The 27,394-nt window shown below is 35.2% G+C and overlaps 1 protein-coding gene across 7 annotated transcripts in view; it reads left to right on the top strand.

Annotated features, from left to right (window-relative positions):
- The window catches only part of FER (FER tyrosine kinase), a 372,260-nt gene that overhangs the window by 13,298 nt on the left and 331,568 nt on the right, over window positions 1–27,394 (top strand). For 5 of the 7 annotated variants that reach the window (XM_019727983.2, XM_074328621.1, XM_019727987.2 and 2 more), the window contains exon 2: window positions 2,992–3,127. The exons of 1 other annotated variant lie outside the window; for it this stretch is intronic. The gene's annotated coding sequence lies outside the window, so the exon portion shown is untranslated. Of the gene's footprint in view, window positions 1–2,991; window positions 3,128–18,354; window positions 18,393–27,394 lie in introns of those variants that run through there. One more of the 7 variants, XM_019727985.2, reaches the window with a different exon arrangement.

Here is a 27,394-nt window from a genome sequence, read left to right as displayed (position 1 = left end):
GGAACTTTATGCTTATTCCAGGAACTCGAGAGTGGTAATGATTTCTGTTACCAAACTATATGGATTAAGAATAAGAGAAGGGAAGTTTGACAGAGGAAAATTTAGATGCTTCTACCAAAAGAAAGGGAGTAAAAGACAACACAGATCTGTCACTTACATACACGTGGAACTCATGCTCATTTGAAAAAAAAATTAATTGTATGTAGGCATTCCTGCCTCATCTATTTTTCACCTAACATCACATCATAAATAAGAGATTTTTCTTTGGAAACGTGATTTTTAAATGGATGCAAAGTTGTATTTAAATTTATTATTTAAATTTTAGATATTTGGTTTATCAGAATTCGTTTTTGGCTTAGCAGAATTGGGATTGTACTTATTGGAGAAGTTAGAGGACTAGTGGTGGGAAAAAGAAGTAGGGCCAGGACTAGGGTGAGAGGCCTAGGACACAAAATTTAAGACGGTGTTCCCTTTTAGGGTTATGCAACTGCACTTGCATGACCTTGAAAGTGAATGTCTCCATAAGTTTGCACCCTAGGCTCTTCTCTTGGCTCGCTCTAGTCCTAGTTGGGAAGAGAAGCACATTTAAGGAATAGGAACTATATTTGGCTATGAGCGGGAGTTAGCAATGGTAACCTGTGTTGTTGGAGCAGTTGGTGGGGAAGATTAAGGTACACCAGAAAGCAGTTACACATTTTTTTTTTTAACTAAAGTTTGGGGTGACAATGGTTAGTAAAGTTACATAGATTTCAGGTGTACAATTCTGTAATACATCATTTATATATCACATTGTGTGTTCACCACCCAGAGTCAGTTCTCTTTCCATCATCATATATTTGATCCCCTTTACCCTCATCTATCACCCCCTTTCTTTTCCCCTTCCCCCTGGTAACCACTAAACTATTGTCTATGTCTATGAGTTTTTGTCTCTTCATTTGTCTGTCTTGTTCCTTTGTTGTTTTCAGTTTTATATCCCACATATCAGTGAAATCATATGGTTCTCTACTTTTTCTGCCTTATTTCACTTAGCATTATAATCCCAAGATAGTTATATATTTTTAACTTGTCTGTAGAAAACTTTGCTAAGTTCTGAAAAGGATAGTAATCTTTTTGAAGTAATACAAGGAATATAATTTTTAATCATAGGTTTATAGTAGGTTGAACAAAGAAATGTTCCACTTAGAGATGCTACCAAGGAAGTTGTTACTTATTTTTAACCCAAATTATTTTAATATCAAGTGGAAAAATACTATTTTTTTATTGAAAAATAAAAATTATAGAAAGACTTAAGTTGAAGCGTGATACATAAGTAACACATGGGAGCTTTGACTAGCTTTTTTGAACAAGACACTTGACATTGCTTAGTGTTGGGCATGAAATCCCAGTTGAATAGTTGTCTTTCTTGTTTTTATTAGTTTGGTGCAGAAGTAATTACAGTCTAAAGGGTTAATTGCAAAAACTGCAATTACTTTTGCACCAACCTAATAGGTCTTTAAAAATAACTGTTTCTATGTCACATTGGGAGACCAGATTATGGAATTCTAGGTAACTCAGCTTTATTTGCTGATAGAGAAGAGAGGCCAAAAACAAAAATTCAAATTAAATGAATTGTCCAGTAATTGCGAGATCTGTCTTTAGAGTGGAATTACGTAACATATATAATGTGTATACTTAGGTACACACTATATTTTGCTCCTTGGAAATCTTTATAAGTAACACTGTTTATTATATCTAGGGGTTAAATTGAAGCTCCTCTATTGAAAGCAGTATAAAAGAGAAATTATGATTAAAATTTTCATATTTAAATATTTTAAGTCCTGAATTTTATCGTTTAATATAACAACTTTTGTCAAAGCCTTCCCTTACACCAAAGAGTACAAATCAGAGAAAGCTGTAATTCACCTTGGAATTTCATTCATTCAGTCATCGCTTGTTTGGTTACAGTGTTCCAGGCATTATATGTGATGCTGGCTGTATTAAGGTAATAATCCCTGTCTTCAGCCACATCACAGTTTAGTGGAAAAAGGTGGATGTAATAACAGCTTCATTATATGTAGATTAGATTTCCAACCAGTTCTAGCATTAAAAACATTGCCAAATCTAGAAGAGAAAAAAATGCTTGTCTGGGGGGCAAAGAAGGAGCCCTTTGGAAGCAGGTGAGAGCTTATACGAGTAGGGGGCTTGGAAGATGTGCCTGCGTTTGGGCAGTTTCCTGAGCAGAAGGAAAGGAGTCATCTCATTGGTAACATCTATGAAATGTCCTCTGATGATTCCTGTGAAAGTCAAGGAAGTTGGGGAAATGACAGGAAATGGAATAGGCAAACAAAAAAGAGGAACTTGAAAGAAGGGGAGAGTTGATTATAAACCACGAAGTTGGGATTAGAAATACGAGGTCATAAGGCAAAAAAGATGAGAAACTGTGACAGCGCTGTAAATTGCATGTATTGACATCAGTGATGAAAAAGAACCAGTGACCGAGATACAGCTTAGAAATTCTGGGTTCAAGGACTGAGAGAATAGCTGATAAAAGAGTCATGCTTTGGCATACTTAAGTGTGTTAGAGAAATTGTATATGTGCTGGGAGAATCCTTCCCAAATCTTCCCAACCTTTGACAAAGTTTTTCTCACGTAGTTAATTACTTTAGATTGTAATATTTTAATGAGTGTAGTTACTCGCTTCTATTGATTTGCTTCAAACTTGGAATTAGTTTTATGCTGTGAAAATGGAGAAAGACACGAATTACCTATTCAAAACTGAGGGAACGGGTTAGGGAAGAAGGGAAGCTACGTTACTCATCGGGAAACTTGTGGAAAGAGATGGGAGCGAGGAAGCAGGGGATAGACAGGTTCAGCATGCATCCTGATTCTCAATGTGGTGAGCGTGAGAGCCTCCCGCAGTTGATTTCCAGCGACAGCCTACGGCACTCTGGGTATACATGCTCACTTTTCTCTCTAGTGTAACATTCTGACTCCTGAAATTTCTTCTTGCAGCTCATGTTTTCTATGATCATTCCTGTGAGACGTCACTGAACGTTTTCTCAAGTGTCTTCCTCATCCCTAATGTGTAACCCTCCAACATGGACCTGCCACTTTAGCTAAGATATGGCCAACAATGAATAGTAGTAAGGTAGGATTACTTTACTTTTCTTTGTAAATTACTAAAAAAAAAGAGTATATTATTTTTTTACTTTGAAACAGAAACAGTTTTGACTTGTCTTGGTTTGGTAGTGTTTATGTTAGACTATTCTCCTCCCTAGGCAGGCTACGGTCATTTTATATTAGTTATTTATTTGTTTTTTGCTTGTCATTTAATCTACTGAATTCTATCTTATTTGGGACATAATTATTATTATTTTTTTCAACTAACACGTATAATCAGCAGAATCCCAATCTGTATGTCTTTTCCAACACGCATGCCCACCAGTCCTGTATTTTCAACTACCTGGCACCAAACTCAATATGTCTTGTTTTTCTTCTTCTTCTTCTTCTCCTTCTCCTTCCTTTTTTTTTTTTTTTTTTTTAAGGAGGGCACAGGTCATAGTGGCCCACACAGAGATTGAACCAGCAACCTTGGTGTTATTAGCACTGCGCTCTAACCAACTGAGCTAACCGGCCGCCCCTTGTTTTTCTTTTTAAACACTCATTCCTCCTTCTGGTTTCTGTATTTCTGTTAACAGCATTATTAGTCCCATTGTCTAACGTGGTCATATATTCCTTTACTGTTTCATTCATTTATGTGATGCACATTGATAGGCTTCTATTAAATATCAGACAGTTTGCTGCTTTTGGGGATATAATGATGAGTAAGCTGGATACCCATTCTTATAGCTTATACTGGAGTGGCGGACAGGTTTAAAAATCAACTGACAAAATAACTGTGAATTGTAATACATTTTTTGAAGTAAAGCAAAACAAATAATTTGGAGATATGGGGCTATTTGAGATAGGGTGGTCACAAAAGGTTCGTCTAAGGAGTTGATATTTAAGCTGAGACCTGTCTATGAGAAGAAGTTATTTCAAGAGTGAGTAGTGGATCTTGTTAAATGCTTTTTCTGCATCTATTGATATGATCATAAGGGTTTTATACTTTATTTTGTTAATGTGGTGTATCACATTGATTGATTTGCATATATCAAACCATCATTTGCACCCTTGAAATGAACCCCACTTGATCGTGATGTATTATGTTTTCAATGTATTGTTGTATTTGATTTGCCAATATTTTGTTTTGGATTTTTGCATCTGTATTCATCAGAGATATTGGTCTGTAGTTTCCTTTTTTTGGTGTTATCCTTGCCAGGTTTTGGAATCAGGGTAATGTTGGCCTCATAAAATGAGTTAGGAAATATTGCCTCTTCTTCAGCTTTTTGGAAGCGTTTGAGAAGTATAGGTATTAAATCATCTTTGAATGTTTGGTAGAATTCATTAATGAAGCGATTGGGTCCTGGACTTTTACTTTTTGGGAGGTCTCTGATGATTGTTTCAATTTCCTTACTATTGATTGGTCTATTTAGATTTTTCAGTTCTTCATGATTCAGTCAAGGAAGGGTATATATTTCTAAGAACTTGTCCATTTTTTTTCTAGGTTATTGAATTTGGTAGCATATAGTCTTTCATAGAATTATTGTACAATCCTTTGTTTTTCTGTGGTGTCCATTGTAACTTCTCTTTTATTTCTGATTTTATTTGAATTTTTTTCCTTTTTTCCTTAGTGAGTCTAGCCATGGTTTGCCAATTTTATTACTCTTTTCAAAGAACTGGCTTTTTGTTGCATTCATTTTTTTATAGATATATATATATACTGTATTTAGATGTGTTATGTCTTCTTGATGTATTGTTCCCTTTATAAAATATTCTCATTATGAAATGTTTGTCTTTGTCTCTTGTTACCTTTTTTATCTTGAAATCTATTTTGTCAATTATAAGTACAGCCAAACCTGTTTTTCTCTCGGTCCCTTTTGTTTGGAGTACCATTTTCCACCCTTTTACTTTGAGTCTATATTTGTCCTTGCAGCTGAGACATGTCTCCGGAAGGCAGCATAGGGTGTTTGTTTTTTTTTTTTTTTTTTTTTTCCCTTCACCACATTCTTTTAAGAAATTAGTAAGTCTAAATATATTTTTTTTCCAATTACGGTTGACATTCAATATTATTTTATGTTAGTTTCAGGTGTACAGGCATAGTGGTTAGACATTTATATGATTTATGTAGTGATCCTTTGATTAGTCTAGTACCTACCTGGCACCATACATAGTTATTACATATTACTGACTATATTCCTATGCTGTACTTTACATCTCTGTGACTGTTTTGTAAATACCAATTTGTAGTTTTTTAAACCTTTCACCTTTTTCACTCAGTCCCCCAATCCTGCTTTCATCTGGCAACCATCAGTTTGTTCTCTGTATCTATGAGTCTATTTCTGTTTTGTTTGTTCATTTATTTTGTTCTTTAGCTTCTACATATAAGTGAGATCATATGGTACTTGTTTTTCTCTGTCTGACCTTTTTTACTTAGCATAATACCTTCTAGGTCCATTCATGTTGTTGGAAATGGTAAGAGTCATTTTTTTCATGGCCAAGTAATATTCCACTGTATACAGATACCACGTCTGCTTTATCCAGCCATCAATTGATGGATATTTAGGTTGCTTCCATATCATGGCTGTTGTAAATAATACTGTAATGAACATAGCACAGCATATATGTTTTTGAATTAGTATTTTGGATTTCTATGGATAAATACGCAGAAGTGGAATTGCTGGGTCGTAAGGTGGTTCTAGTTTTAATTTTTTGAAGAACCTTTAAATTGTTTTCCATAGTGGCTGCACCAATTTATAATTCCACCAACAGTGCACGAGGGTTATCTTTTCTCCACATTCTCGCCAAGACTTGTTTGTTGGTTGGGTTTGTTTCTTGATCCAGTCTGCTACTCTCTGCCTTTTTACTGGTGAGTTCAGTCCACTTACATTTAGGGTGATTAGTGATGTATGAGGATTTCCTATAGCCATATCATCTTTTATTTTATGATAGACCTGTATCTCTATTGTTTCTTTTCCCTTGTGTTTCTGTCTTTTATTTTAGTTTGGTGTTATTCTTTTTTCTTCTTTTTTCTCTTTCTTTATGTTATGTGTCTCGGCTGTAGATATTTTTTGATGTGGTTACCATTAGGTTTATGCAAAAGAAAACTTCATATATAAATAGTCCGTTTTCTTCTGAAAGTGTCTTATACTCATTCCCCTTTGCAAATTCAGACCTTTATCCCCTACCCTTTTATGTTTCTGTTGTCACAAATTATCCCTATTTATGGGGTGAGGTCATTTCAAAATTGCAGTAGCTCTTTTTTTTAATGTCTTTATGCCTTTTAACTTTTATGTTGTATTTAAGTATATAATACCCTATTCTGAATAAAGGGGTAATTTCCTGCCTCTGTTTGTGTTAGTCACCTTTCTCATAGTTTTAAAAGATGACTTTTGTCTTTTTGTTTAATGTATAATACCTCCCCCACCTTCAGTATTTCCTATAATGCATCTCTTGTGGTGGTAAATTCCCTCAGCTTCTGTATGTCTTAAAAGTCTTTATTTCTCCTTCAGATCATTCTTGTCTGGTAATTTCTCTTTTCCCATAGTTTGAAAATTTGATACCACTCTCCTAGCTTGTAGGCTTTCTGCTTAAAAATCAAATCATAATCCAATGGGATTTCCTTTTTGGGTTACTGTCTTCCTTCTCCTGACTACCTTGAGAATTCTTTCTTTATTGTTAATTTTTGACAGTTTTAATATAATATGCCTTGGAGAAGGCCTTTTTGGATTGAGATAATTAGATCTTCTGTTTGCTTCGTGGATTCAAGGATCCAGGTCTTTCCATAGGTTTGGGAAGTTCTCATTGAGTATTTGTTTGAATAGGCTCTCTGTTCCCTTCTCCCTCTCTTCTTCTTTTGGTATGCCCATTAATCATATGTTATTTTTTCTGATGGAGTCAGTTCTCATAGAATCTTTCCTTCCTTCCTTCCTTCCTTCCTTCCTTCCTTCCTTCCTTCCTTCCTTCCTTCTTTCTTTCTTTCTTTTCTTTCTCTCTTGTTTTTTCTCAAGTGTCTCCTTCCATCTGTGTTATTTCTAGATTTCTATCCTTGATATCATTAATTCTTTCTTCCACGTGGTCAACTCTATTTCCTAAGCTCACTAGTTCATTCTTTATCTTTTTTTATTGAGTTCTTCAGCTCCAGAATTTCTATTTGGTTCTTTTTTAAAGTTTCAACTTCTTTGGTAAAGTACTCTTTTTGTTTGTTGATTTTATTTCTGATTTCATCAAACTGCCTATCTGAGTTTTCTTATATCTTGTTGAGTTTTTTCAGAACTGTGATCTTGAATTCTCTGTCAATCACATATTTCCATGTCTTCAAGTTTATTTTTGGAGATTTTTCATTTTCTTTTTGAGCTGCTTTTTTACCTTGGTTATTCATGGTATTTGACCGATTATTTCTCTGCCTAGGTAGGCTTTTATGGGTATGGAAATCTGCTTTTTAAGAGTGACACTTCTCTATTCAGTAGGTTGATAAGAAGAGTCTTTCCAGTAAGTGGCACTGATGCACAGGTTTTTTTATTTTCTCTTGTACTGCTCCAGCTTCTCAGATCTCTGTGGGGCAATGGAAAATGCCCTGTATTCCCTAGGGAGGTGGGTGTCTCCTCTGTGATGAGGTTGCCTTGGTCTCAGGGTGCTACCCCCACAGGGGAATGTGCTGGGTGATGGGGCTCTGAGACCATGAAATATCAGAGCTGCCCACTGCCACCAGACACTGCTGGCAGTGATGGACTGCCCGAGGTATCCCAGGTGCCCCCACTTGGATCAGCAGGGATGGGTGGGGGAGGAGTGGGCTGGGACAGTCGGCTCCTGGGTTTGTGGCTTTGTTCTCCTCCCAGTAATGGCAACTGCCAGACCTCAGCTGCCTCACCTTTGAATCTCCACTCTGGTCACTGGGATCAGAAGCCATGTGCGTCTGCTGCTCAGGGAGAAATGCTTCTGCCTCTCCAGTTCTCAGGGCTGCAGACAGGATGCTCTGAAACCTGACATCCACTAATACAGCCTCCTCTGAGGCCCACGGCTAACTCTGAGAGAGTGAGGGGAGGCAACCAGACTCTGGGGTTTTGTTTTTATGCCTGGCAATGATGGCCTCCAGATCACAGCCTCCACAGAGCACCTCTGTGCTCCATCCCGGCCCCGGTTACTGCGCCTAACCCCAGTACATGCTGACTACTCAAGCAGGAATGCTCACTCCATCTCTCTGCAACTCAGGGCTGCAGAGTGTGCACACAGAAACCTGATTGCTCCCCTCTCCTGAGACCCTCATTGAGCTCTGGGCTGCATCTGTACCACCCGTCTGCGTTTCTCTCTTCCCTCCTCCCCTGTGGGATCTGATTCTCCACCTTCAGATTTTTCAATGCGAGGATCAGTCAGACATGTTTGAGTGTTGAGCAGGGAATCCTTTGTTGAATTATAGCTGTTCAATGTGTTTTAACTTCAAAGGGAGAGACCCAGGGGACCTCTCACACCACCATGCTTCCTTCGTTTTTTCTTCACTGAAGAATTTTAAAGATGTTTTCTCAGAAGAGAGGAGTTAATATTTATCGTTTTTGTTCTATGTGACGGGCCCTTGGCTAGCTGTTTTAAATATTTTATTTTATTTCTACAATAATGTAATGAGTATTCCTACTTCGCATATGGTTATCTTTTGAGGTTTCGAGCTGAGAAGAAGTAGTAGGAGAAGGACCTTAGATATCCTTCACTCCCTTCTCTTTCAGCTGAGACCTAGAGAGCGTCTGTGACCTGGCTGAGATCCCGCAGCTGGTTTTCGCGTTTGCTGAGACTAGTGCTGCATTTGTCTGACACCGGCCTCCTCTCATGCTTTCTGTCTTCCCACCCCTTCAATACTTTATTTTGAAAATGTTCAATGCTATACAAAAGTTGAAAATGTGGGACAGTAAACACACATACTACCTTTCACCTGTATTCAGTCACTGTTAATATTTTCCCCTATTTTCTCTATTTGGAGAGAAATATATTTTTTATATAAACATATATATATATATATATATATATATATATATATATATGTATGTATTTATTTTTAAAGTCATTTGAAACTACATTAAAGAGATACCGATATAATTTTTTAAGCATGCATATCCTAATAATATGGATAATTTTTTGCATGATTATAATATCACTGTTACATATGAGGAAATTAACACTAGTTTAATAATATGTTTAATATAATCGTGCTTATTTAGATCTCGCCAATTGTCCCTAAATAATTTTTTGTTATGGTTTTAGTTTTTTGGATACAGGGTTCAATTAGATTTCATATGCTACATTTTATTCTTATGTTTCTTTATTCTCTTTTAATCTTGAACAGTTTCTCATCTTGTTTCTCATGATTGTCTTTTAAGGAATATAGTTTGTGTATACTTAATATCTCTTGGGGAATTGCATGGTTTCTTCTAATATTATTTAACCAAAATTTATTGGCAATTTGCTTTTTCTTTCAAATTCTCTGAGGTTGCCAGAGATAAAGTTGTTTTTTCCAAACTTTTTAGGAAGTACATAATTTCATCATTTTTCAATTGTGGTAAAATTTGTATACAATATTATATATCAGGTGTACATTCTAATTTGATATTTGTGTACACTATGTAGTGTTCACCACTGTAAGTCCAGTTCAATCCATCACCATACAGTTGATCTATTTAACCCATTTTGCCCTTCCCCCATCCTCCTTCCACTCTAGTTCTCTGTATCTATGTTTGTTTTTGTTTTGTGTGTGACTTTTAAAAAAACATTTTTTCAGGTTTCACATGTAAGTGAAATCATTTGGTATTTATTTGTTTTTCTTCTTCTTACTGAAAATTTCATTCTTTTCTATGGCTGAGTAATAATTCCATTTTATATATATTTATACACATACATACATATATACATACACACATACATATTTTGGCTGTTGTAAATATTGCTGCAATGAATATAGAAGTGCATATGTCTGTTCAAATTAGTGTTTTCGTATTCTTTGGATAAATACCCAGAAGTGGAGTAGCTGGGTTATGTAGTATTTGCACTCTTAATTTTTTGAGGAATCTCTATACTGTTTTCTATAGTGGCCGCACCAGTTTATATTCCTACCAACAGTGTGCAAGCATTCCTTTTTCCACATCCTCGCCAACAGTTGTTATTTCTTGTCTTTTTGATAATAGCCATTTGAATGGGTGTGAGGTGATAGCTCATGGTGATTTTGATTTGCGTTTTCCAGATAATTAATGATGTTGAACATCTTTTCATGTGCCTATTGACCATCTGTGTGTCTTTTTTGGACAAAATGTCTGTTCATATTCTCTACCTATTTTTTACTGAGGTTCTTTGTATTTTTGCTCTTGAGTTATGTGAGTTCTTTGTATATATTGAACATTAACCCCTTGTTGGATATATGATTTGCAAGTATCTTCTGCCATTCAGTCGGTTACCTTTTCATTTTGTTGATGTTTTCCTTCATTGTGCAGAAGCCTTTTAGTTTGCCGTAGTCCCATGTGTTTATTTTTGCTTCTGTTTCCCTTGCCTTTGGAGCCATATCCAAAAAAAACATCGCTAAGACCAGTGTTAAGGAGCTTACTGCCTATGTTTTCTTCCAGGAATTGTATGGTTTCAAGTTTTACATTCAAGTTTTTAATCCCTTTTGAGTTAATTTCTGTGTATGGTGTGAGATAGCGGTGCAGTTTCACTCTTGCTTGACACTGTCCAGTTTTTTCAATACCATTTATTGAAGAGACTGGTCTTTCTCCATTGTGTGATCTTGGCTCCTTTGTTGTAAATTAGTTGTCGGATATATGTGGATTTTTTTCAGGGCTCTATTCTATTCCATTGAGCTCTGTTTTTGTTTTTGTGCCAATATCATACTGTTTTGATTACGTTAGCTTTGTAATATAGTTTGAAATCAGGGAGTGTGATACCTCTAGCTTCGTTCTTCTTTCTCAAGATTGGGTTGGCTATTTGGGGTCTTTTGTGATTCCAATCAAATTTTTGAATTATTTGTTCTATTTCTGTGAAAAATACCATTGGGTTTTTGATGGCAATTGCATTGAATCTGTAGATTGCTTTGGGTAGTATGGTCATTTTAACAATATTAATTTTTCTAATCTTTGAGAATGGAATATCGTTCTATTTATTTGTGTCTTTTTCAATTTCTTTCATTAATATCTTATAATTTTCGGTGTACAGGTCTTTTACCTCCTGGGTTAAATTAATTCCTAAGTATTTTTTTTCTTTTTGATGCAGTTGTAAGTGGGATCGTTTTCTTAATTTCTCTCCCTGATAGTTTGTTATTAGTGTATAGAAATGCCACGGTTTTCTGTATATTGAGTTTTGTATCCTGAAGCTTTACTGAATTCATTTATTAGTGCTAACATTTTTTTGGTGGAGTCTTTAGGGTTTTCTATATACAGTATCAGGTCATCTGCAAATAGTGACAGGTTTAGTTCTTCCTTTACAATTTGGATGGCTTTTATTTCTTTTCCTTGACTATTTGCTCTGGCTAGGACTTTAAATTCTATGATGAATAACCGTGACAAGAGTAACCCAAGAGTGGACATCCTTGTCTTGTTCTTGATCTTAGAGAAAAAGCTTTCAGCTTTTCATGATTGAGTATTTTGTGGGTTTTGTTATTTGGGTTTGCCTTTATTATGTTGAAGTACATTCCCTCTATATTCACTTTTTGAGAGTTTTTAATCATAAATAGATATTGTCCAATGCTTTTTCTGCTTCTATTGAGATGATCATATGATTTTTGTCCTTCATTTTGTTAATTGGTGTATAATGTCGATTGAGTTGCAGATGTTAAACCATCCTTACATCCCTGGAATAAATCCCACTTGATCATACTGTATGATCCCTTAAATGCATTGTTGCATTTTTCTTGCTAATATTTTGTTTAGAAATTTTGCATCTATGTTCATCAGTTGTTTTGGATTGTAGTGTTTTGTTTGTTTTGTTTTGTGGTATTTTTGTCTGGATATCACGGTAATGCTGAACTTATAAAATGAATTTGGAAGTGTTCCCTGTTATTCCATTTTTTGAAAGAGTTTGAGAAAGACAAATATTAAATCTTCATTTAGTGTTTGGTAGACTTCACCAGTGAAGTCATTTGGTTCTGGGCTTTTATTTACTGGGAGGTAGTTATTTTATTCTTTTTAAATTACTGATTCAATCTCCGTACTAGTAGTAGGTCTATTCAGATTTTCTATTTTGTCATGGTTCTATCTTGGGAATTTGGGTGTTTCTAGGAATTTATCCATTTCTGGTAGGTTGTGCAATTATTTGGTGTATAATTGTTCATAGTAGTCTCTTAAGATCTTTTGAATTTCTGTGGTATCCGTTGTAACTCCTCTTTCTGATTTTATTTGAGTCTTCTCTTTTTCTTGGTGAGTCTAGCTTAAGGTCTGTTGACTTTGTTTATGTTTTCAGAGAACCAGCAGTGTTTTTAAGTGGGGAGAGTCATATTTTGGTTTAGAGGAAAGAAAGTGTTAGTGAAGAAGTGAGTGGATGGTGCAGGGACGTCTGTGAAGTCTCTCCTTCCTTTTGCTCCAGCCAGGTTTAGATGATACTTCTGTGCTTGTACTAACTCTGTACAGGGATTCTCTGTAGCAATTATTGTTATGTGTTAGAATTGCTTCTCCTCTAATAAGCTCCCTGAAGCTGCAACCAGTATTTTTTATCTCTGTGTACTGAGGACTTCATTCAGGGCCAGGCTTGTTACAGACATTTAATAAATACTTTCTGGATGAATCAACAAATGAATGAATGAAAGCTTTTTTCTGAGACATCAGAGCAAAAAACCAAAGATTCCTTTGCTGGGTAACCACAGTAATGGTTGGACCTGTGGTTAGACCAATTCATTGTTGAGGTGCTTAGTCAGAACTACAATTAGTTCAGGAGCCTGGGATGTAGAACAGGGATGAAATTGTTCAGTGGAAACCAGAAGCATTCTAATGAGTGGAAATGCAACTGGAATATTTTACACAGAAGTAACTATCATGATGTAAGTACCTTTGTCATTTTCTAAATAAAAATATTTCAAATGCATTTGAAGGAGAGATAATTTTTAATATAAACATTCTATCCGTGAAATTTGATTTTTATCTTCTTAATCCTCAGTCTTAAAAAAAACTCTGGATATTTTTCTCATATCTTTTTTACATTATAAAATGAATACATGCTTATGATAAAAATGCAAACTAGAGGTACATAAAGTAGAAAGTGGTGTCTTTTTCCCATTATTCCAAGTCTTAGTCTTTAGGGGAAGTTAATGATAAAATTTTGATGTGTATCAATTTGGGCTTAAAAAAATATATATATATATATATATATATATATATATATATATATATATATACACATACATATATATATTCACACATGTTCATGTTTGTATAATTTTCAAAATACGATCATTTGATATACATGTTTCAAAATTTGCTTTTCCTACTTTTCTCTTGATTTCTACTTACTTTCCATGTAATTCCAAAATTTGTTAGACAACAGAACTAGCAGAGAGTAACAGTTGGAAAGCAGAGCAATCAAATGTATGAGGAGATAAAATTTAAAAAACTCAGGTTAGGAAAACACCTGCTAGTTTTTATTGCTGTAAATACTATTTGTTAATTTAGAAGTACTTCTTTTGGACTTGCTTAATCTATATGAAATTAAACAAGTAATAATTTTTCATATAATGCATTTTAGAATTTTAGAATAAACACGTAAAGGATAATTAGGTCAGAACTTTAAGATAGACCCACATGCCTGATGTGTGAGAAACATGAGGAATAATCTTGAAAAGGACATTGTCATTACCGAGTGCTATGACAACAGTTGCAGAGGTAGAGGACGCTGCCTAGAGGAGGTGATATGAGCACAATCTTGAAATACTAGTAAGAGTTAGCTAAGCTTTTAAAAACATGGCCAGGAAGAATGAAGAAGGATTGGGTCATAGTTGGAGGTTGTTAGTACACGTGTAGAAAGACAGAAAGTCAAGGGAAGTCAGTTGCTTCAATATGTCTGGGGAAAGAAGTGGAGCCTCAGGTTGCCTGGGGAGTCTAGGCTATGTCTGTTTTCCTGGCATAAGAAAGAATAGCTCTTCTTTCATACTTAAAAGTATCCTAGTTCTGGATGATAAGTGGCACGGTCACCTTAGAAGAGAGAGAAGATAGGTGGAACTGATACGTTTTAAGGAATATAGTTTGATCATTGGGTGGCTGGAGATCTCTTTGAGGTCAAAGAGTAGGTTACGACTCCAGAGAGATGGAACGTGGTAGGTTATGGCCTAAGACTAGAATATAACATTTACCATTGCAGAGATGAAACAGTTTTGGGTTCAGGCTATGGGCAACAGCAAGGGTAGTCGAAATGGAGTTGGATCAAATGGGTCTTTGGAGAAGAGAAAGACTAGAGGTTAAAATCTCCATGGAGGAAGATAAGAGTTGGGTGGGAGAATAAAATTTGGGGGCAAGTGGAGATTGAGGGTAAGATTTGGAGACACATAATAGCTAGGTGAGATAGGACTTGGTAAAACTGAATGGTGTAAATTTCAAAGGAGACACGATTTTATTTAATAAGTTTGGAAGAGCAGTGATTTGGAAATGGCACTAAGGAATCAGGATAATGTTACCTATCACCCCATCCCCCAGCTTCATGGCTATGGGTGGTGGAATGCAGGGGAGGTATAGCCTCCAGCTTAGAGCACTGTGTTTTTGGGGAGCCAGGTTTCAGATAGGGTAAGGAGTTGGAGGTCCGAGATTTAGGGAAGTTTATTTACAAACTGAAGCGAATTGTAGAAGAACAATTTGGGAAGAAAACACGTTTGATAGGGCATAAGTAGAGACAGGATGGGGTGGGAGTGGGAATTAGGCCTTGCCTTTTGGGGAAAGAGTGAATTACACACAAAAAGCCAAGAATGGAACTTACTTTCCTCCGGCATGCAGACTCTAAGGTTTGTCTGATCTGGGTTCCCGGAGAAGCTGTCTCATTGCAGTGTAGGGACTGGCTTTGCCTTGGTTCGTTTAACTTATTACTGATGGGACGTTGACGGTTGCCATTCTGCTGGTGTCTGCCTTTAATGAACCTTTTTGACAGTACACATGTGGATTTTGAAATTGTATTGACTTCTCCTCACATTGTTACTCTCTTTGAAGGAGACAAAAATTGTTTGGCCTTAATTTGAAAACTGAGCTCTTTTATAATAATTGATCATATAAAAAGAGTAAAAGGTTAAGAGGTGTCTAAATAACAGTTATATTTCTAGAATTTAGGGCATATAAGATTGTATGCCTTGTGGCCATATCTAATCTTTTAAACTTTTTGTTTCCCTGTTTTCCTTCAAATTAGCCATGCTTCACAAACATGTTCCTCATTTTTCTACCTGTGTATCCTTGCTCATGATTAAACTTCTACTTAGAAAGTAACCTCCCCCATCACTTCCTTTTCCGTGGTCTCTCCTGTGTGGGAGCTCTTTCTCTCATGCTTTATTAGTAACGACTACTTTTTAATACATCTCTCCAAAGCAGGACACATTAAATACTTTATCTCATCCAACCTGCACAACAACCCTGCAAAGTGGGTATTACTATCCCTCTTGTAAAGATTAGAAAACTGAGCTTCCAGGAAGTTAATTAAAAAATACAGTTACACAGCTATTAAATCGTAGCACTAGGATTTCAACCCAGGACTGTTTCCAATGCCACCTCCTGCTTACACCTTTGCAGACAGACAAACAGGTAGGTGAGCTCCTTTCATAAGTATCCCTCAAGGCTTATGGAGATGTTCTTCTTCTTCTTCTTCTTTTTTTTAAATTAACCCCCCCCCACTTTAATGAAATATAATTGGCATCTAACATTGTGTAAGTTTAAGTTGTACTGTGATGATTTGATACATCTATATATTGTAAAATGTTCTCTTCTTAATAGAGTTTTGAGTCTTCTACTTTGTGCTTTTTTCTTTCTCTGTGACTTTGTAGCACTTTGTACCTCATGCTTTTATTTTTGTGAATTCCTCCCTGATGGCCTTTAGAAATACTGTGCATATTTCCTGTGTTTCCCCACTAAGCCTATAACCAATTTGTATATTTAAACCTGTTGAATTACATGGCATTTGTTTCTAGGTTTGTCACCCCAATAGGTGTGAATTTATTGAGACTAGGAACTGCAATCTTATGGGTCTTGCTACGCCTAGCCCTGAGAAATACACCTAACAAATAGATGCTCAATATATGCTGCTGAATAGATTTTGAATGAATTGTATCATCATTACCTATCTATTTCTTTTTAATACACTGTAAAGTATAGGCAGTAATCCAGATTTTATTTATCTTTGTATCCTTAACATTATCTCTCCTATGGTTACTCAATAAATACCTGTTGATTTATATGAATACTTTAAAACAAAGAACAAAGACTTCTGTTAATAATTCTGCTCTCCCTAAATAATTTTATATGTCAGTATTTTCAAATACACTTTTTAAAATAAAAAAGTTAATTTAAAAGCAAGCATGTTTCTTAAGTTTATAGACTTGCACAGGTTTTTTTCAGTTTTCTCTCTCAGTAGAACACCATCATCCATTAATGCTGTTCCAATAGGCTGGCCAATCCAGTGCTGTTTCAGTTGAATTTAATTTCTTTTTAAATTAAGCTGGAAGCAACATTTTAAAATAAAGAAAGCATAGGAGGAGTTTTAAGTACTGTATCTGTAAGGTGGCCAAGGTCAGCATATATTAACTAGTAATGAATGATGTCTTCATAGTTAAACGTTGATGACTGTTCATTCCTGCCTGTTTAACTGCTTCTGAAATAGCACCTCACTTTATTCATATGAGTCAGTTTTTTGGTTTGTAACTGTGGTTATTACTTGCATACTCGGTGGCTTTTTGTGACTTTGTTTCTATCTTGCTGCAGGCAGCTTAATATTTTGTTAAAATAGAGTCACAGTTTCTGACTTCTGTGACTCTATTAAAGCTTATAAAAGGTAAGAAATACTGTTAGATAATTTTGTACTTTAACTGGTTAATGATTTTATAGTCTTTATCAATGAACAAACATATTCTGATAAAGTAACTTGAACCACAAAGTGATTCTGATGGGTTTTATTTGTCAAGGATTATAAATTCAAACTTTATTGAATTTCTGCTAGTTTGTGAGAATATCTGGTGGGGGAAGACTGAATGATTTTCTGTTTCAAGTACATAGTTTTTATTCACTTATTTGCTGATTTTTCTAAATAAGCATATATTTAGTGATATATTTCAGTCTCTTTGTCAATGTTAAAATAAAGGAAATAATTAAATATTATCTATGTTATAAGCCATTATCTGTGTTAAAGTAAATCAGCCTTACTTCAAAAAGAATATTCAATACATATTAAACTTTATTTATACTATATAAAAACAATATTTCCATGTACATGGAGAATATAAAAGTTGTGTTTTGGAGCCACAAGTTGAAAAACAGGAGACATTTTAGGACAATTAGTTATATATACCCTTATACTTATAAGAGATACCATGGGAATCCTATCCTAACAGGGAAACTAGTTATCTGTTTTATACTTTGCTATTAATAACTTACATTTTTGTTTGTGTTTACAGATCTATTTTATGCAAAATGAACTTCTAATTTTTGAAAACATAGCAATTAAAATGGTTCTTTTAAAGTTTTTAATAACTCTTCGTGGTGAATTGAAAACGTCACATAACTCACTTGATCTTAAATACTAAACTGAATCCACTAAATAACATAGATTTATATGAATCTAAAGAGTTAATAGGTTATCATGATTTTTACTAGTTTCACTCTTTAAAAGATGTTATTTAAAAATAGATATCTTTGCTAATAACATACATGCCCTCTGTTTCTACCTGATTTGTACTTTCCATTAAATTATAGAAATTTTTATTTAAAAATCTCATTTACAAATCTTTTATAAAATGGGTTTAGTCTTGCAATTATTTATAATAAATTGAATATCTATTGTATTCTTAGTAGTAATTTAGGCACCAGTGATACAAAGATGAAAATTCCATGATCTGATTTCCATGTGGCTCACGTTTAATGGGAGAAATCTATCTGAACAAATAGTTAAACTATATTATGAGAAGTGTTATATTAATTACTAATATGTACATGATCCCTGAGATCCGAAAAAGGGAACACATATGTCAGCCTGGCGTGGTTGTGGTTGTGGGGATGGTCAGAGAAGGTTTCATGGAGAATATAACTTTAAAGTTTAGTTGTTTATAATTCTCTAGGTGGACAAAGGGAGGAAAGACATTTAGACTGAAGGAATAACATCTGCAACGGCAAAGAGAGGTATGATTAGGAGACATTTAAGGAACCATAAGTAGTAAGGTATGGTACTGTTGCTGAGGGGGGAAGGTTGTCTGGGCTGGCTTTGATTACCAGGCAAAGGAGTTTGAATTTCAATCTGTAGGTTAGGGTTGTAAAATTAATACCTAGAATTATAAGTAATAATAAAATTAATACCTAGTATTACTAAGCATCCTAAAGAATGAAGAGTGCAAAGTGGAGACCATGAGGGCATGGGAGAATGCATGGCTGTGTAGCTTCAGCAGTTAATTCATTTAACAGATTGTTTTATTGTCTACTATATGCAAGGCACTGTTTTAAGCACTGGAGATATGGTGGGAGAACAGAAGAGAGTAATTCCCTGCCTGATTGGAACTTACATTACAAATCAGTTTGATATAACCCATGCCCCCATCTCGTCTCTCTCTGTAATTTTTGGCTACATCATGACGGTATAATTTCCTTGCAATTTCTTTTCATCTTCCTCATGGTTAACATAGGTAACTCTGTCCTATTACTTCTAGAAGAATGTGGCTGAATTTGTGACACTCCATATTATTGTTCTTCCTCTGAGCTATAGTTTGAGGTCTGGGCATTACTTCTTTTTAAAATTGAAATTTCTATTTAGGTCATTGTAGATTAACATTCAATTGTATGAAATAATAATCCCCTGCACACTTTGTCCAGTTTTCCCAAATGGTAATGTTTTGCAGGACTGTAGTATAATATGCTTAACCAGGATAGTAACCTTGACAAATCTACTAATCTTATTCATATTTCTTCACTTTTAATTTTATTCATTTGTTGTGTGTATGTGAAGTTCAATACATTTTTTTATAGGTCTAAGTTCATGTATGCACCACTACTATCAAGGTACTAAACAATTTAGACACCGCTAGAATCCCTCATGTTCCCCTTTTATGACCACACTTAAACCCCCCTTCCTCTTTGCTGGCTCTAAACCCTAACAACTCCTAATCTGTCCTTTTCCCCAAATTTTGTCATTTCATGAACGTTATGTAAGTGGAATCATACAGTATGTCATTTTTTGGAATTGGCTTTTCTCATTCAGCAGGATTCTCAAGTTGTTGCCTGTATTAATAGTTTGTTCCTTTTTTAAGTGTCAGTAGTATTCCATGATATGTATTCACCTGTTGAAGGATATCTGGGCTGATTTCAATTTCTGGCTATTACAAATAAAGCTGCTATGAACATTTGTGTTTAGGTTTTGTGTGGACATATGTTTTCATTTTTCTGGCATGAATATCCAAGTGTGCAATTGCTGTGTCATAGTAGCTGAATGTTTAGTTTTACAAGAAAAAAGAGCGGCTGTACCATTTTATCTTTTGACCAGGAACAAATGAGTGATCCAGTTTTTCCACATCCTCAAAAGTGTTTCGTCATCATTATGTTTTATTTTTGCCATTCTAGTAGGTGTGTAGTGATAGCTCATTGTGGTTTTAATTGTATTTCTCTTATGGCTAATGATGTGGAACATCTTTTCGTGCGCTTATTTGCCATTTTTATATCCTTTTCTGTGAAATGTTTGTTCATGTCTTTTGGTCATTTTCTAGTTAGATTGTTGTTATTGTTTTTAATTTTAATTTTGAGAATTCTTTTATATTCTAGATACAAGTCCTTTGTCAGATACGTGGTTTGCAAATATTTTCTGCTAGTCTGTAGCTTGTCTTTTTATCCTTTTTACATGGCTTGCATAGGGCAAAAGTTTTTACTTTTGATAAGACCCAATTTATCAGTTTTTCCTTTTATGGGTTGATTTTTGTATCCTGAAGAGTTTCAGATCCTGCAGAGTTTCTCCTGTTCCACCCCCCTCCCCCGGAAGTTTTGCAGTTCTGTGTTTACGTTTAAGTCCATGATTCTCTCTAGTTAATTTTTGTGTAAGGTGTTAGATTAAGGTTTTTTTTTTTTTTTTCTGGTGGCGGGGGCAGGGTAGTGGTTAGCTATCCAAGTATTCCATTTGTTTAAAAGACTGTTTTCCCTCCATTGAATTGCTTTTGGACGTTTGTCAAAATGCAGTTGAGCATATTTGTATGGGTGTATTTCTGCGTTCCCTATTTGGTTTCTTGAGCTATATAGTATCTTATTCACCAAGATGGACACGTGTATTTGTATACTGTTTCAGCCCCACTCTCTTTCTCTTCTCCTTCTGGCACTTGGATGATAGAAATGTTGGATCTTTTGTTATTGTCCCACAGGTCCCCCAGGCTTTGTTCTTTTTTAGTTTTCTTTTTCACAGTCTGTTTTCTCTCTGTTGCTAGGATTGGTTGAATTCTTTTGTTCTGTCCTTATATTCACTGATTGTATCCTCTGTCATCTCCACTCTAACATTGAGTCCATCTTGTGAGGTTTTAATGCCTGTTATTGCATTTATTTTAGTTCTTTAATTTCCATCTTGTTATTTTTATAGCTTCTTTTCTTTGCTTAAATTTTCTATTTTTACATGTAAGAGAATTTGTAATTGATTAATGAAGCATTTTTATGATGGCTGATTTAAAGCCCTTTTCAGATAATTCCATCTGATTCATCTCGGTGTTGGCATTAGTTGTCTCTTCTCATTCCAGTTGTGGTTTTTCCTGCTTCTTGATATGACAGATCATTTTTGGTTGAATCCTAGATATTTTATTTATTATGTTAGGAGACTCTGGGGGCTGTTTCAGTGTTTTATTTTCATAGGCACGCTGTGTAGGTTTAGCATGCAGGTCTTGGCCTATTTTTGTGGGCTGTGGTTCCAATGACAGTTTAATTTTCAGAGTCTTTTTGCTGTTATTTTGGTTTGCTTTGTTTATCTGGTACCACTAGGGCTTCCACTAGTTCCTGCTGGTGCTGCTTGAGGGAGTAGAAGATGTTTCTCTTAGGCTGAGCTACTAGATCTGTGGTGGGGAACAAGTGACATAGGATTTCCTTACCGTGCCCCTAGCTGCCCTGATGTCTCTGGGCAGGAGAGGAGAGTCGTGAATCCCTGGAGCGTAAGGAGCTTCCTGGACTGGGCCTCTTGCTAAAGCTGGGTCCCTCTTGCTTGTTCTGCCTGCCTGCTCTGGTGTCCCTGGGTGGGTGGGTGGGGGGCAGGAGATCCTCGGGTCTGTGGGGACAAAGAGGCTTCTGACCTGGCTGCTTGCTATAGCTGGGTCTCTCTTGCTGCTTCTTTCTGCCTGGTTTGGTTTTATTTTTTGGTAGCAAAGGGGATTCTCAAGACTAGCAGGAAAGAGAGTGCTTCCCCTGGCTGTTTATTTTTCGTGAGGCTCATAATCATTCTCCCTTGCTGGTGGTGTCTGGCTTGCCCAGTGGTGTCAGAGGTGCTCCTGTCAGGTCCTGGGAGAAGTCGGCCTACATGGGCTGCCTTTTGTTACTAGACTGGAGGTTGGGGAAAGTCAGGTCGGGGTGACATTCTACTGTGGGGGGAGGGGGAGACAGCTGCCTCTGTGCTGTTCTTCCCGTCCTAGGGCCAAAGGAGTTTGCCTTCTCTGCACCTTTCAGAGTTCTTCCTTGGTTGTCTCTTGCACCATTTCCAGTGTTTGTAGTTGTGTTTTGTGGAGTGGAGCTGGGGAAAATGGTCTATGACATCTTGTCTGGACCAGAAGTTGGGTTTCACTTTTAATTTTTTTTCTTTGTCATATGAGCATGGAAGTAGAGGGATGGAGAGATATTGACTGGGGCTGAGTTTGGCCTCGTTGGGGGCCTTGGGATTTAACTCTCTGTTCTCCACTAAACATCTGTACTCCTGGGTTTGATTTCATATACCAGTTCCTCACAGAGCCGCGGCAAATGACTAGCCAAGGCCACACTCCCTGCCTTTTCTAAGGTCCTGTCCCGGAACATAGAGCCTTCTTGCTCATATCTTTTCTTGACTTTCCCTAGGTTGGCCTATTCCCTCTCTGCGTGCTTCATTTCATAGTGGCGCATCTAATGGGAATCCTCAGAATTTTGTTAACTCTTTATCCTCAGAATATCTTCTGGAAGTTTGGACACACTGCCATGATGTCTAGAGCACCAGAATTTTCTCTTTTTCCTTTGGCACCATGCTGTAAAACTTGTGACACATAGTTGTAATGCTTTATTTGCTGATGATATGTTTACATTTTTGGTTTCTCTTAAAAACAATTTTTTTGTTCCTTTAACTTGTTATTGGTCGGAGCTTCTGAGGTACTGTTTCACTATATCAACTTTACCCCAAAATTCGAATAATGACTTTTTTGCAGTTTTCACATCTCCCTCTGACATTTGATGTAGCTAATATGTTCTTTTTCATCCTGGCATCTGTAACTCTGTCAAAGATCTCATATTCTTTTCCTTCCTTCATCTCTGTCCTTTGTTTGGCCTCTGTTCCTCCCATTCCTCAATTGACAGATTCTCATGGGTTTTGTCCTTGATTCTGCTTTTCTGTCAACATTCAGTCTGTTGGTTTTATCTCTAACCTTTAAAAAATTGACTCTCTCTAATTTGGATCTTTAGCCTTAATATTTGACTTCCTGCTGAAGTGAATGTATTTTCTTTAAAGTAGCTCCATATTCTCATTCTTCCATATCTACTGATACTGTCATCATTTCTAATTAAAGCCTTGAAGTTGTCATTGGGTCGTCTCTCTTTTGTTCCCTAAATCCATTCATCAGGACAAGGCTCTTTTCATCTTAATTCTCAATGACATTGTCAATTATAGATCCTCATTTCTCAAGCTATAGCGCTATAAAAACTTACTAATTTGCCTTTTTGTGTTTCATTTCACGTGTTTTTTCTCTTCAAGCTATTCTATACGTAGCTTCCAGATTAAAATCGATCTCTTTTTTTATTGAACTATAACATACGTGTAGAAAAGTGCACAAATCACACACAGGTGCTTACCTCAGCTTGATGAAATTTTACAAACCAAACATACTTGTGTAACTAACACCAGCAAATTAACAATTTAAAAAAATCACATTCATGACCTTGTTATTTTGCCTTAAAAATCAATTAATTCAAGGAGTTTGAGACTTACCAATTTTCTTAACAGTGGAATAGCAGGAGCTGAATTGGCATGCCATTTCCCCCTGCTTGTCACATACAGCTTGATTTTGGAGACCTTGCTTTCTTTACTTCACCTCATATTCACTTTATTTTTTGCCTCATACTGCTTTTACTTCCTGAAATTTCCCTTTTGACTTTGTATAATCTAAATCATGGTTATTATTCCAATGCTAGCTCATATCTTGCCATTTTCTGGGCTAGTCAAGCTTTAATTGTTTTTTTTCTCTTCTTTTTCTCTTCAAAAATTCTTTAATTAATTAATTTTTTGAATAGGTAATATCAGTACATTCACTTAGAACAACATTCAAATGTATAAAAGGGTATTCAGTGAAAAGTCTCCCTCCCAATCCTATGCCCCAGCCACTGTGTGTTCTTTTGGAAACATTTGTATGCACTTACAAACAGAATGAATTTCTGTTATTGTTCATTCTTTTTACACAATACCAAGTTCTGTATCTTACTCTTTAAAATGAGTAGTTCTTAATGATAGTTACAGATGAATACACAAAATGTTTCCTCATTTTTTATTAGGGCTGAATAATATTCCACAGAATGAATATGCTATGATTGGGACTACCACATATGGTTGTGAAAGTTGGACACTGAACACATTCTCAGAGACTGTGATTCGAATGGCACTCCCTAGAATGAATTCAGTTATAATCAAAGGAAGCCGCCTTGATTCTAATTTAATTAATCAATTTCTTTTGATAGATACTAGTTCCAGTTCTCCTTTTTTGTTATTTTCAAACACTACTGAAATGAATAGTCTTATAAATGTCATTTGGCATCTATGGGGACATTATCTGTAAGATACTATTCTCTTAAATCCTGAAGTATTTATAAGCTCCCCCAATTCAACAATTAAGCATAGTCTTAGTTTATTATAGAATTGTTTAGTTTTTTTATTTTATCATTTGTCATACCTGAAAGAGTGGTACCATATATTAAATTACTTTATACTCACCTAGAATATCGGTGTATATAAGTAAGCACTTAGGATGGGCTGGAGTGTTTCTCAGATAGCTTCCAGATTCTGCTTCCCGTTTTATTTTTCTGAGCTCTTCACAGTCCTTGTGAATATCTGATAATGGAAGGAAGAAAATACTGTCAGAGCTTAGACCAGAGCTAGATGTGTTTGGAAGCAGTATTTATCCGAAGTACTGAATGAAATGAGCTACAATCTCAGATATAGTTAAAAATAAATAGTAAAATGTTTCACCTTTTTTCCACCTCAAACAATGTTCCTTATCCTTTCATTGAAAACCTGTATGAGATAGAGTATATCTTCACTGAGACTTAGTTGAGTTGTAGGTAAAAAAACAGAAAAGTGTTCATTGTAAATTTTTGTGACCCATAAGGATATAGTATATCAAAGTAAATATTTAAAAGCTACTATATACAAAGTGAGAAAACTGAAATTATTCCACTGTATATTAAAGTGAATTGTCCATTACTTTGTATTGACTTATTTATGTTAAAGTCCATTTAGTGTCCTGTATGAAACTTTGATCAGGTGTCGTTTACCCGTACCTTTTTTCCCCGTTTACTTGTTTGCTAGATCATAAAACTAGACAGTTTTCAGCTGGGGAAAAATTGTACTTTGTTCTCTATTTGGAAAACTCACATTTTTACCATCTTTTTAGATGATATCACTGAGGTTAGAAAGATAAACCTCTTCTCATTTTTCTGTATAGCTTTGAGGATCTCAGCTGAATTAACAAGAAATTGACTTTTGGTATGGATGAGCCAGAACTAAACATAAAAAGTGTTTTTTTTCATGTCTTCTAACTGGCTCTGAAAGATTCACTGACTGAAATTCTAGGAGGCTGGAGACCAAAATAAATTCTATCATAGTTTCCAGGACTTATAGTAAGCAAGCAGAATATTTTGGTGAAGTTTCTGCTGATTGACCTAGGATGATCATGGTAAGCTATAGTGATTTTTGAGAACAACTTACTGAAATATAACTCACATGCTGAAGCCCATTTAAACTATATAATTCAGTGATTTTTTATCTGTTCAGAGTTGTGCAACCATTATCACAATCAATTCTGAACATTTTCATCATCCCAAAATGAAATCCAGTACCAATTAGCAGTCACTGTTCCTTTCTTCCCAAATTTGCCAGCCTTAGGCAACCACCAATCTACTTTCTGTCTATAAATTTTGGACATTTCATATAAACAGATCATAGATTATATCAGTCTTTTGATTCTGTCACTTAACATAATGTGTGCAGACTTTTTCCAGGTTGTAGCTTGTATCAATACTTCATTCCTTTTTATTGCCAAATAATATTTCATTGCATGGATTATCCATTCATCAGTTGATGGACATTTAGATTATTTTCACCTTGTGGCTATTATGAATAATTCTGCTTGAACATTCATGTACAAGTTTTTGTGTAGACACGTTTTCATTTATCTTGTGTATAATGGGGGTGCCAAAAAGATGTATACACATGACATGTATTCATCTTTTGTTATCAGTATATATTGAGTATTACAATTTTAGCACAGTTTTTTCTTTTCTTAAAATGTATATGCATTTTTTGGCACCCTCTGTATACTTAACAATGTAATTTCTGGGTCATATGATAACTCTATCTTTAACTTTTGCGGAACTGCCCAATTCACATTTCCACCAGCTGTATATGAGGTTTCTAATCTCTGTCTTTAACACTTGATATTACCTGTCCTTTTGGTTATAGACGTACTAATGATATGAAGTGGTTTTAATTTGTATTTTTCTAATGGCTAATGATTTTGAACATCTTTTTATGTGCACATTGGACATTTGTAAATCTTTTTGGAGAAATCGCTATTCAGATCGTTTGCCCGTTTTTGATTGGTTTGTCTTTTTATTATTGAATTGTCAGAATTCTTTATACACAAGTATCCCGGATAGAAGTGCCTTTCTTATATTATTTCCAAATATTTTCTCCCATTCTGTGGGTTGTCTTTTCACTGTTTTTGATGGTGGCCTTTGAAGTACAGAAGTTTTTAATTTTGATGAAATCCAATTTATGTATTTTTGTTTTGTTGCTTGTACTTTTGGCATTGTACCTAAGAAATCATCACCTGAGCCAAGGTCATGAACAGTTACTGTTTTCTTCTGAGAGTTTTATAGATTTAGCTCTGATATTTAGATCTATGATCCTTTTAAAGTTTATTTTATGTATATATTCTAAGGAAGGAATTCTACTTCATTCTCTTGCATGTAGAAACCCAGCGGCATTATTAGTTGAAAAGACTTTTTCCCCCATTGAATAGACTTGGCATCCTTATAGAAAGTCATTTAACCATAAATGTGAGGATTTATATCGAGACCCTCTATTTATTTCATCGATGTCTGTGTCTATCCAAATGCCACATTGTCTTGATTACTGTAGCTTTTCAGTAAGTTTTGAAATCAGGAAGTGTGAATCTTCCAACTTTGTTTTTCTTTTTCAAGATTTATTTATTTATATACTTTTGCTATTCTGGCTTTCTTGAATTTCTGTATAAATTTTAGTAGTAGCTTTTCAATTTCTGCAACAAAAAGAGCTAGCTTAGATGTTAATGTTATTGAGTTAAACTTGCAGAACAAATTGGAGAATATTGCCTTCTTAAGTCTTTAGGATCCATGAACATGAATCTTTCCAGTTATTTAGGTCTTCTTTAATTTCTTTCAACAAATGTTTTATCATTTTAAGACACGTTTTGCATTTATATTGCAAAATTTGTTTCTAAATAATTTATTTTTTGATGCTGGTGTAAATAGAATTGTTTTTAAATTTCATTTTGGATTAATCATTTCTGGTGTATAGAAATACAGTTGATGTTTGTATATTGATCTTCTGCCCTGTAATCTTATTTATTTATTCTAACAAAAGTTCTAACACTTTTTTATTGCATTCCTTAGGATTTTCTATATACAATGTCAAATATAGTAACTGGTAATATAGTTTTTACTTCTTCCTTTTCAATTTTAATGGACAT

This window comes from Rhinolophus sinicus, linkage group LG03 (genome assembly GCF_036562045.2).
Source record: "Rhinolophus sinicus isolate RSC01 linkage group LG03, ASM3656204v1, whole genome shotgun sequence".
NCBI lineage: Eukaryota > Metazoa > Chordata > Mammalia > Chiroptera > Rhinolophidae > Rhinolophus > Rhinolophus sinicus.
This window is presented reverse-complemented; position numbering and strand designations above follow the sequence as displayed.